A 13062-nucleotide genomic window follows, 5' to 3' on the forward strand; every position below is an offset into this window, starting at 1 on the left:
TACAAATTACTTTCCTCACCCCTGCACCAGCTCATCTCCACTGGTTGGCAACTTGGGGAGGAGTAGGCAGAAACAAGGAGTGGAGTAGAAGCCCCAAAGCGCCTTCTCTCTCCTTCGCCTAACTAGGAGGTTGCATTGGCAGGGAGGGAGTCTTGCTTCCCTTTTCACACTTGCAGAGTCATGTAAGGCTGGGCCACATTCTGACCCAAAGTAGACACACATCTGATAATGGGCATGGTACATACGAACTTGTCTTGCTGTATGGTGTACCTCTACTTAAGGAAGTTCTATGGCTTGTGTGACACAGGAAATCAGGATAGATGATCACGGTGGTCCCTTCTGGCCTTAGAATCTGTGAAAACCCAACATTTGAAACGAGTCAACCCAGAATACATTGATGTACCCTGCCCTTTCACCTCCTTCCCATGGCCAATGCTTTTGTGTGTTTAAACCCAGCTGCCAGGCATGAATTTCACTTTTCTGTGTTAGAGGTTTCTATAAGGAGAAATTATTCTGTGGTATGGTGCTTTACAGAAATGGGAAGTAGAACATAAACTGTACCTAGCCCTGTTGCAATATGAGGTAACAAAGCAAAGACATAATAATTTCCAAGTAAAACTGTGCCTTTCTATAAGAATGACTAATCAGACTGGGTGTTTTCATGATTACTTAGGATTTATCAAAACATTTATTAAAAAGATCATTACTCTGAAATACCCAACTGCACTATAGAATAGCACCTTTTTTGTTAGTGTGCAAAATAATGGGACAGTGGATACACATATCTAGTAGTTCAGTTTTTATGCAGCAATATGTCTATAATAATAATTTCACTGGTAGGTAGATGACATGATAACCCCAGAAATATCACAGATAGGTAAATTAAATAAATGAATAGCTACCTCAAAAAAATAGACAATAAGAGGTTTACATTTTCAGAAAAATGTCTGTGTGACTAATTTGCACTGTACACAGTTACCATGAAAAGTTTGTAGAGGATATTTTCCTGAGAACAGCCCCAATACTTTGCAATGTAATAAAAAGGAAAAGTCAGACATCTCCTGTTTCTTTTTTTAAGGCGGGTAGTGATCGATCTATCGGGGATTGCTCTGTAGTCGACTCTGGAACTCCACCACAGTGAGAGGCGGAAGCGGAGTCGATGGGGAAGCAGTGGCCATCGATCCTGTGCCGCGAGGACACGAAGTAAGTGATTCTAAGTCGATCTAAGATACGTCGACTTCAGCTACGCTATTCTCGTAGCTGAAGTTGCGTATCTTAGATCGATTCCCACCCCCCTCAGTGTAGACCAGGCTTAAGACTAGCATTAATCATCAATTATATGGGTCACAGTATAATTTTGGGGAAAGTTTTAAGTAATGCTAAACTTTTGAATTAAATGGTAACACACATGCAGCTTAACTGATACATGTATAGTTATTAATATTATTTCTATTCAATTCTGGCAGTTCTCTGTTTTCCGTACCAATTGATGTTATCTTTCTTCCTAGGTGATGTCCTGTGTTGCTTACATTTTAGTGTGGTGCATAAGATCTCACTTTTCATGTCTTTATAGTATAAAGATACTTCTACAGAAAAAAACCACAATATTCTTTTGCACATAGGCTGTGCTGCTGCAGCAACAGTTTATCACAATCTCATTATAACTCAAGGTTAATTCTAGATAGTCTTTATCTAATATAGCAAATCAATTTTTACAAAAAGCATCCAATTCTGAAAAGTACTGAGTGCCCTCAACTCTTATTGACGTTTGGGAAAATGGAGAGTGCTCAGCACCTCTAAGGGGGTACTTGGTACCTTGTCGGACTGGCTCCACAGGGTCAAAACCTGGTCCCATTGAAGCTTTTGTGCTACTGGCAAAAGTGGAGCAGGATTTGGCTTATCCTGAATTTTTCCAGCCAATTCTTCAAGTTTAAAAAGTATTACTTTTATATTGGCATTAACAGAACTGGTCACTGTAATTCCATTAAAATACATTAATTCGGTCACTGGTCCAAATCATGCTTCTAGTTACTCCAGTGTAAATAGATCCTATAAAGTCAATCGAGTAGCTCCAGATTGACACCAGTGTAGCCAGGGTTGCCAGGTGTCCGGCTTTCGACTGGAATGCCCAGTCGAAAAGGGATCCCAACAGCTCCGGTCAGCACCGCTGATTGGGCCGTTAGAAGTCCAGTTGGCAGCGTAGCAGGGCTAAGGAAGGCTCCCTGCCTGCCATGGCTCCGTGTGGCTCCTGGAAGCAGCGGCATGTCCCCGCTCTGGCTCTTAGGTGTAGGGGCAGCCAGGGGGCTCCACATATTGCCCCTGCCCCAAGCACCAGCTCTGTAGCTCCCATTGGCTGGGAGCCATAGCCAGTGCAGGCAATGCCTGTGGATGGGGCAGTGCACAGAGCCACCTAGCCACGGCTTCGCATAGGAGCTGGAGGGGGGACATGCCACTGCTTCTGGCAGCCACATGAGGTAAGTGCCACCCAGATCCTGCACCCCCTGCCCCAGCCCTGATACCCCTCCAAACCCCTCGGTCCCAGCCTGGAGCACCCTTCTGCACCCCAAACCCCTCACCCCAGCCCACCCCAGAGCCTGTACCCCCAGCCAAAGCTCTCACCACCACCCCGTGCCCTGCCCCGCCCTGATCCCCCTCTCACCCTCCAAACCCCTCAGTCCCAGTCCAGAGCACCCTCCTACACCCCAAACCCCTCATCCTTGGGTCCACCCCAGAGCCCACACCCCGAGCTGGAGCCCTCACCCCCTCCTGCATCCCAACCCCTAAAGCCAGTCCAGTGAAAATGAGTGAGGGTAGGGAGAACGAGTGACAGAGGAAGTGGGGATGGAGTGAGCAGGGCCTCAGAGGAGGGGCAGAACGGGGTAAGGGTGTTGGATTTTATGCGAGTAGAAAGTTGGCAACCTAAGTGTAACAGAGATTGGCATTTAACCCACTGTGTTAACATATCAGTTACATTAATATTAGTTAAACACATAAAAACATGGGAGAATAACAGAGCTACATTTTCCTATATAAATTGCTTCTTTATTATGTCATATATATTATATATCCTTGGGTTTCTGAGCACTACAATACAGCCCCATTGTAATCCTGAATTATACAACCAAAGGACTCTTTCTACCCACTGGATATCTAATGCCGCATACAAACTGTGTGGTAAAGTTGCTATCACATATTTAAAAATATTGCTAACAGTCCAGCATGCAATCTATTTCCAGTATTTCTTCTTTACATTTCTTTACACAGTATTTCACATACCTTTTGTGAAGAGTAATTTTTAACTAAATACAATATTAAGTCCCCTGACTTGGCCTATGGATATTGTCCATAGGCACAAAAAGCTTGATGTGTTTTATCACATCGAAGTAGCTGTTGAACATTCTACACATGCATAATGTACTATACTGGCTGATAGGATGCCTTTTAAAAAGGCTTCCAGTCATTCCTACTCCAAACATAATACTGCAGAGTATAGAAAAGATTAAGATATCCTCTTTTCTATAGAAATAAGAGAGATTTTTTTGAGCTTACCGTACCTTGCATATAACTAAGTATTTCACCAAAAGAAGTCTCATTGCTGTCAATATTTGATGCAATCAGAGAGAGAGAGAAATGCAGACAGACTTGAAACAGATAAGAAGTAGGAAGTATTTTTTTTTTCTGTATACACTCGTAAGTGTCATAGTAACAACCTTCAAAAAACAGGAAGAGATGAAACAGGAACATGAAACAGCATTTCAACCTTTTTCTATCATTATCATTAGTCATCTAACAGCCCATAAACAGAATCAGCAGCCTCGAAATATAGGTGTTTTATAAATTGCATTACTGGTAACATTGTTAAGTGAAAGATATTAATGTGATACAAAGAAAACTCCTACAATTGTATGTGACTAAAGCTAATTTTCTTAAAATACTTTCTGTACAACTGTAGCAAGTAGTTCTTAAAATTGTAGTGGAAACGAACAATGAAAGACACAGATGTTTGTTAGACAAGAATCCTAATATCTATCCAATGTGAGTATGATCCAAGGGCTTCTGATAGTGCAGCACAGATAGGGAACAAGTGATAACTGAAATGGTATAGGACACAGATACTTTAGCTATGTTGGAAAAATGCAGTTAGCGTAGGCTGAGAAAGAGAGACTTTGGCATCTAAAATCAGCTTAGAGTTGCATAGAAAATAGGGTGAGGCCCAGTTGCAAACAACACAACTGAAGAGATAGTCTTAATTTTCCAGATCTTGAATGTAGGAGTTCACTTCATCAGGTCAGACACATTACCACTCAAGTTCATTGCTACATGACAGCTTTCCAGCCCTTAAGTGACATGGGCAAAGAGGCCCTGACCCCTTCTAAAAGCTGTTTTACTTTCAGCAGTCTTCCCTCCTGCTCTCCATAGATGTGGATAGCCGTGAATGTAACAGAACCAGTGTGGTTTCACTGCACTAGATGACTTGCTGTGAAAAGTCCTAGTAGGGGGTTCACACACCTTGTGCCACTGACGCTTGATCCACATTATCCCCAGAGGAAGACTTTGACGTAAGCCAGGGAAGAAGCATCAGTGTGGCCAGTAGACTCATATATTAGGAGGCTCTGTAGTGTGATGTTTACTGTTTTTTTATGGATGCAGCCCTAAGATGAAATACAAATTTTATTGCTTTGAGTGATTCTCTGTGCCACATCATTGGATTGTACATGCCAAACTGGAACACATGAACTTCATTTCCCAAGCTGGTGCAAATTAGCCCTTTCTTGGCTTGCAAATGGTACATGCTCATCACTAATACCTTGAAGATGTCATGTCTCCATAATGCAAATTTTACTTTAGCTATCATCACATGTGCTGACTCATTTGGTAAACAAAGAAGTTATGTTTCTTTTGATTGATTGGTCCATATTCCCTGCATATCCACTGGAGTCTGAGATCAATGGTTCAGAGTTTGGATCATCTCTAGAGGTGGAAGTGGGTTTTAGTTTTGCAAAACTTTATTGGTCTGGGTTTGTTCCTTTGTTTTTCTCTCACTCACTCATTCCCTCTCTCTCACATACACACACACAACTGAGAGTGACTTTCATCCTGGTCCCATTTACCAAACCCCTAGATTCAGGGGTGGTAGCCAGATAAGTGGTTCTGGGGTTAGCCAATCTCTAATTCTTTATTTTTTTCCTGCTTTTATTTATGAAGAAAAAAGCTCTTACTAATACCCAGTATAAAGTATGGGAGCCGTCCAATCCTGTGGTATACAGGAATATTCTTAGCAATAGTTAAACATTAAATTAATACATGCAGTTAAAATAAGATCAGTGAAACTAGAAAAAAACATGTTTTGTGCCAGCAATGATTCTTGCTTCGGGTTTACACATTTGCTCTATGCATATGTGTAAGAATAACTACAATGCAGCAATTAGTTGCAGTTCCACTGAAGATACTCTCCTTACTGAATCTATCCCAATTCCATACATGTAAGTGAGAAATTCTGAAGGACTATCATGTGCTAAGGCCAAAAAACTGATTTAAAAGAAGATATTAATTTTAAAACAGCGGTTCTGCCCTTAACTTAAATGAGCCCCACGCACAGTTATGGGCATCTCACAAGCAATTACAAATGGTTTCTCTTAAAAAGCAAAAACCGTCTCTAAGATGATTTAAGCTTCTGCTTGGGACTGTGATTATCATTATTACTCTCACTGAGAACATTTAAAGAATATTCCAGTTTTAAAAATATTACCAACTCCAGCAATATTCCCTTTCTTTAAAATGGGAAATACTGCTAGAACTGAAAATCTCTCTAAAACCATCATTATTTATGATAGTCTATAGTTTGTAGTTTTATATAGTGCTAGCATTATGCTAGATCCTTCAAAAAAAAAACATAAATGCAAGGTGCCATCCCTGAGGAGCTTACAATTTAAATTAACATTGTACAGATTGGGGATGGGGTACAAGTAAAAGCAATGGAATGACCAGTTGTTTAGCACATATCATTAGCTACACATTTTGTATGGTACTTCTTATGTATGTTAATGTCTGTTTGAGGGTAAGATTAAAATATACAAGCTTCATGCCCAGGCTTGCAGAGCACTCTGAAGCTTCAGCAAAGACCTGATCTAAAACCTATCAAAATCAAGGGACAGGCTCCCACTGTCTTCCCTGTGCTGTGGATCAGGCTCATAGTGCAGAATATAGTAGGAGCAGGGTGAAAAATTGTTCTCCTTAACTTCAGAGGATAGGACAAGAAGCAATGGGCTTAAATTACAGCAACAGCAGTTTAGGTTGGACATTAGGAAAAACTTCCTAACTGTCAAGGTGGTTAAGCTCCGGAATAAATTGCACACGGAGGCTGTGGAATCATCAGTATTGGAGATTTTTAAGAGCAGGTTAGACAAACACATCTGTCAGGGATGGCCTAGATAATACTTAGGCAGAAGACTGGACTAGATGACCTCTTGAGGTCCCTTCCGTTCCTACAATGTTATGATTCTATCCCATCTGTATGGCTGAGTGTGCTAGCAAGGGTACAATGCACATTACACCTATGTACATGTTGACCCATTCCACTCTCCAGAACACCGTAGCATAGTGCACTAGTTTTCTGTTTGAAATGCAAGAGACTGGTTTTGTTTGTTTTTAAAAGCCAATCTATTTTTAGATATCACCAAGCCTTCACTGCCTGTATAGGAATCTTTAGGCAAGATCAGTTATGTGCATTTCAGACCAAATCCTGGTCCCACTGAAGTCAGTGGCAAAGTTCCCACTAACTGGTCCACGATTTGGCAGCATGATTTTTATAATAATTCATAATGATGAACATAGCATAATAGAAATAATAATAAAAACAATGTGTTATCCACTAAGGAATATCTGGTGTTACCAAACTCACTTCACATGAGTAAGACTATGGAATTCTGAATATTCATTCTAACCTGCAGAAGCAGAAAATCCATCCTGAAAATGCCTCTGACTACACAGACTTCATATTTGTCATTTTCAGTATGCCTATCCAAATTATTCCACTGAGTCACTGTTCTCAAATACAAGAAGCCTGCACATAACAAAGCATTAGATCTTGTTAATATAAAAAATAAGTAAGAAAGAGGGGTTTTTAAATTATTCATATAATTGTTTAGAGAAAATGAGTTGAATAGGATAAACTGTACTTTTAGTTATTTTCAGATGCATAATTAGCTTTCTATGATTTTTGTTCATCATTTATTATCCATGGACATTTTTATATGTACTCTAGAAGTGATGGGGCCAAATCCTGTTCTCTAATACACCAGGGCAATTCCTGGTACTTCACTATGGCCCATATCTTAGCATTTGTAAATATAAACCAGTGGTCTGTATACACTTTTCATTTCAAACTTGAAAAACTATACATCAGACAAAAGAAAAATCTTGGACTGAGGGTTACATATCATGCTTCAGTCCATTATTCCTTGTAATTTACTTTTTTCATATTTATTTTTTTTCAACTGAATGGTACTACCTATATATAAACTGAAACAAAAAGTTCATCTAATTTCTTAGCCACTATGTGGCTTGTTCTGCTACCTCAAATTTAATTAGTGAAATCTACAGTTTGTTGTGACCAAGACTAATTTACCTGGTTTCTTGGAAGACATCAGAAAAAACCTTGCATTTATAGTGTTTTGAAAGTATGGTGCTTAACTATCTTGGCTTCTTCCAGAGCAATAAGAACACGTAAAAGCTCATCCCCAGGATGTACCTTACTCTAAAATCAGAACACAAATCATTTGGGATACTCCTGACCAAGGATTCTCATGCCCTGTCTTCAACAGAGCTACACCAATTTTACACCAGCTGAGGATCTGGCCTTCTGACTGTTGCAAAAAAACAACTGCAATCTCTGGCTGCTTAAAGGCCATTTTATGCTGTTTATGGCCTTAATCCATCCCTCGGTGTTCTGAATGAAAGACATTTTTACCAGGCTAACATATAAGTGCAGGTCAGCTATACTTAGTGGCAGGGAGGGATTATTTGTTTTTGGTTTTTACTCCTTGTATAATCCTCTTGAAAAGTTAAACTGGTTGCAAGATGTTTCAAATGGAAAAAAAACGCTGGTCTTTGGAACAAAGAGAGTTGATTTAAAAGCTAAATTCTACATTAGTACCGACAAAGTACATCTGTCTTCTGAGAACTCATACATTTCCTCTTCTGAGTTTTAAAAGAATGCACATTTATTTACAAAACAAAATGCTGACACAGTTCAACAAGCACATTTATACTTTCATCCTTGCCAGCACAGATACTTTTGGCCACATAAGAGATAAATGACAGTGTCTCTCACAAGGAAATGCCATGTCAACTGCTTGAGTGGCACTGACAAGCTGTACTCTTATGAAATGTTAGGGCCAATCCATCTCTGCAGGAAACCATTCAGGAGTGGCACTCCATTGTGGTAGAGACTGTACAAACATAAAACCGAACCATCAATAGATTTATAAGTTGAAAGTTGGCACTGTCATATTTAGTAAGCACCTATGAGGAAGGTAGCTTTTATTAACTGCACATTTAGCCAGTTCAGTCTGAAATGTTTCAGCCTCTGGCAACATCTAGTTCCCACTAGGCACGTTCAGATACTCCAGACAGGTATTTAGCATAGTCAGTCCCATATGTGAAACATGATATCTATATTTACAACAACCAGCACCTTAAGTTTTTGGGGCAGGTTGGCTAGGGGACCTGGGTGGAAAATGAAGGGCAGCTGGAGGAAGCCCTGAATAGTTATCTGAATAAACATGGATTTGCTTGCACTGTTCACTTGATCTGCGGGATAGTCCCACACATCTACATAATAAAGTTGCGGCCTAATTAAATCCATATCAAGTGCCTCCTATCCTTCTTTCGGTATAGTCAGACAATGTTTATTGGAAGGACTTCCTGGAGAACAGATCACACTTGTATTCAATTGCATTTTCATACACAGTATGAAAAAGTAATTGTACCATTAGTAATACATTAATTATTAATGGTGCAACAAATATCATTTTGTTTGGTAGAATAGAAGGGTGGTTTTTGGGAGGGGGTTCTGTATTGTTTTTAGAGTGCACAAGTTCCATATACTTCTACACTTCAATTCTAATTAGTAACAGTGGTGTTGATGGACTTTCTTACTGGCCCAGAAGTGACTGCTAGTCTCCCCCAAGATACCTTTTTTCACTGTAAATAATTTCTGTGTCTGGCATTTATTCTCATTCTTGCCTCATTTCCTGAAGCTGAAATCATCTCCCAATGCCTCATAACAAAAGTGCATATTTGACTTCAGCTCTTCAGTTGTTCTTCAAGAGATCTGATCCTGTGAAGTTCTGAGTACCTGCACCAGGGTGCTGACTGCACACTTCTGCTAAAGTTAATAGAGTTGAGGGTGCTCAGCCTGTTGCAGGATCAGGACTGGGGTTTAGAGTCTCCTCATCTTTGGGAATATTGATAATCTTTCCCAGGAGAATTAGTTTTAACCATAGTCTGACCCTGAGACATCTGCCTGCTCATTGTGATATCAATAGTCCTTGAAAATCACACACCTTGCCTCAGTTGTTGTGTAATATACAAAGCAGCTACAAAACATGCTTTATCTAATTCTGAAGTCATGGCACCGAAAGAGTCTCTCTTCAGGTACTGTGTATGAATATTTGGGGGAAATTTACCCTCACTAATTTCACAATATGCTCCTATCATTTCTTAGTTTTACATAAGTGGTTTCTTTTTGTGGATATTGCACCAGAATATTATAATCCTTTCAGAGTATACGAAAGAGAGAAAATTAAACCTATAAAATCAAAATACTCCAGATAAAATGCAGAAGCTGTCTTAAGTTTCTATAACAACTGAAATATACAACACCTATGACAGCAAAGAATTTGGGATTTATCTTGATGGTTAATAGAAGTATATCAACTTGTGCTCTTCATTTTTTCTACTCTTGGATATTTTTAAGTTTGAAACCTCCAAAAGGTTTGACCTCAGTATAAACACTCTATAAGCTAAAAATATATTTTAATATGTACATAAAACATTATTTTTGACTTATAGTTGTCTCAGTCAGAATCATTTGTACATCAAAATATTTTCCACTCTAATTCCTATACCACTTCTCATCTCAGCTGAATCACACAGTACTCTCTGGATTATTCTACGTCTGTACTTCTATTTTAAATTTAGCTTATTTCTCTCAAAAGGGAAACACATTTAATACATCTGTTATTCTTGCACATTGTTGGCAGCTCTATAGTGACCAGGCAAATAGGATGTTTCTAGTTGCACAACAAAAAAAATTAAGGGAGTTCATATTTTTATTTTGTCGCATAATCAAATTCACTGTGCATTTTCTATGCTAGGAAAGAGTTAACAACCTTTAGCCAACAGTCTGCAATCAACAGGTTGCACTGAGAGTAAAATAATAACCTTAATCCAGCTTTTAAAGTTTTGGAGGCTGTACTAACAGATGTAAAAATACCGATTATAAAACTGTCTCAGACAGATGTGGGACTGGTTCTAAAATGCTCTATGTTTTGGAGAAAAGCTTCCCTCATCTCGAATTTAAATAATTACTGCATTAAAACAAGCACAACTTAATGATTTATCTCATTCTATATAGAATTTCCATTCACATAAAGTAACAACAAAGCACTTGCTAACCTTTAGGCGGTCAGTCCATAGGCAGGTGGAGTGGTACAGGTCTCTCTGGAATAGCGTTGAAACAAAAGAAGCATCCTGTTTCCTTTTTCAATTTTCTTTTTTTTTTTTTTAAACTGATCATTGAAGGTTTTGCAGTGGGGTGTGTGGGGATGGGGGGTGATTTCAGCCCATGCTTGGCGTGGGAAGAGTTTTAATGTCTGTTGCTGGTAATATGGTTTGCCTGTTACAGTGTCTGCACTACTGCAGCTCTGTGTGGGCGTAAAGAAATGACACGACTGGGTTTCAAACCATTACAGTGAACATTTGCAAACAGATTTAAAAAAAAAAAACTATCGGGTACAAATGAAAAATTATTTTTTCTTTCTTATATTCTCTTTTGGTTTTTAAAGGAGACTTCTTTTTTAACCTTAAAGACTTAATAGATCTAATGCCCTTTCATTCCATCCAGTTCTCCTTCTGGGCCTATAAAATAAAGAATGTAGCTGAAATATTTAGGAAGATTCTTGGTTGTGTTTTGCAATAAATGTTTCACTATCATCTTTATTTCCACTCTTTAAGGGATTACAAGAAGTTAGTCTTTTTAAAACTCCTTATCAGAATAATTTTTATTTTCTGTAGCATCATTTACATATGCCTCGTAAAACACTTCAGTGACTTAATCATTCAGAGTTTTAAATTATACAGAGCTTTATTCAATATAAAAGCAACACTTTGAGATTTGATTGAACAGGACTCCGAAGGGCCAAATTTTGCCCCCTCTTCTGGGGACACAGAGGCCCCTGATTCAGTCAGACAAGTGGAAAATAGGTGGCAGAATTTAAGCACTGTGCAGGAGATCCAAACTGCCTTCACACATAGAGCTCTGCTTTATCTGAGGCTTCCTGCGCTTCAACATGAAGGGGGGATTTAGAGGTGCCCTATGAAAAGGGTGGAACTGGCAGATTATTAACTATAAAGATTCATCAGCTATTCTTCTGCAAGGAGAGGGAGTGCACGAGCCACTGGAACTACTCTATATTCCAAGAAAGAGTGATTAATAGGCATAGTGCAGTTTCGATAGTCAAAAGTGTAATTTATCACATTCACATCACTATCACATGTGTGAGTATGACACCCAGATTTTTAGAAAAATATGTAAGCATCTGGCACACAAAAATGCAATGCAGTGAGCCCAATTTTCATGTGCTGTTAACATGATTTCATACTGTTATTATTTATTGCTTGTATTACAGCAGCACCTAGAGACTGCCACCAAGAATGGAGCCTATTGTGCTAGGCTCTGTACAAACGCACATACAGTCTCTTTCCCCCCAAAGAACTTGCAATCTAAGTGGATAGACAAAGGTTGGGGGGGGGGGGAACAGAGGCAAAGTGACTTATACAAGATCACATGGCAGATTAGTGGCAGAACTGAATTAAGAATCCACATCCATTGACTCCCAGTCTAGTGCCCTATCCACTATATCACCTTGTCACCCCCTATACTGTGCTGTAGCTTTTATCCCAAAGAATCTGTGTTGGGGTATCCACCCCACACAAGACTGGAAGGGGCTAAGGTGGCCAGGTAGGCCTATTAACTCCACAGGCTGCACCCAGAGAAAAAGCCAAGGAGCAGGGAATTGATTGCAATAAGGTTCAGCTGTGCAGGAATAGGTAGGGCCTATAAAGCCAAGAAGTTGGCAACAGACAGGTTGCTACTGGGAAAGAGGAGTCATTCTCTGGGAAGAGGGAGGAGGGTTTGGAACTGGTACTCCCAGGGAAGGGGGACCCAGCAGTGCAGGGAAGGAGCAGTGAGAGCTGGGAGAGTAAAGCCCAGAACTACTGGGTTGTGTGTCCTGGACTTGAATACAGAGTAGAGAGCAGGCCCAAGTTCCCCTACCAGCCTCTTGTTTGAGTCAATGAATGGGAAGACTGCCTAGGATTGCTGAAGGAAAGAACTGGATATACCCCAAAATGGGGGGAAACTGAGTGACCTGGCAAGAGGGGTGAGTCATGAAGAAAACACTGCAGTTCCTGGAGTGAGAGAGGAGCTACAGACTAGAGAGATAGAGACAGAGTAACAATGTGCAATGGCGAGAAGGGGTGTTGACCTCACCAGAGTAGCCAGGAAGAAGCACCACACTAGCCATGAGTGGGGCACCCCATCACAGGATCCCAAAGTGCTTTACAAATTATATTCATATAGCCCCGCAGAAATGCAGCTATCTGACACTGCATAACAGTAATGTAGAGGGGACATTTTGGCCAATGGTACCAAAGACCCCTACTCTTAAGAACTGTGGGAACATTCCAGTTCATATAACAGACAAAATGCTGGTGATTTAAGTCTCATCAAAAGACCCAGGCAAACAATAAACCTTATGGAGTTCAGTTTATTTGCCT

At 39.9% G+C, this 13062-nt stretch overlaps 1 protein-coding gene across 3 annotated transcripts in view; it reads right to left on the bottom strand.

Moving 5' to 3' along the window:
• The window catches only part of ZNF831 (zinc finger protein 831), a 35517-nt gene extending 24406 nt beyond the window's left edge, over window positions 1-11111 (bottom strand). For 2 of the 3 annotated variants that reach the window (XM_038370504.2, XM_043496096.1), the window contains exon 1: window positions 10681-11111. The gene's annotated coding sequence lies outside the window, so the exon portion shown is untranslated. Of the gene's footprint in view, window positions 1-3554; window positions 3932-10680 lie in introns of those variants that run through there. The other variant, XM_043496097.1, reaches the window with a different exon arrangement.
• Between the last annotated feature and the right edge of the window lie 1951 nt (window positions 11112-13062).

This window comes from Dermochelys coriacea, chromosome 13, assembly GCF_009764565.3.
Source record: "Dermochelys coriacea isolate rDerCor1 chromosome 13, rDerCor1.pri.v4, whole genome shotgun sequence".
In the NCBI taxonomy this organism is placed as follows: Eukaryota; Metazoa; Chordata; order Testudines; family Dermochelyidae; genus Dermochelys; species Dermochelys coriacea.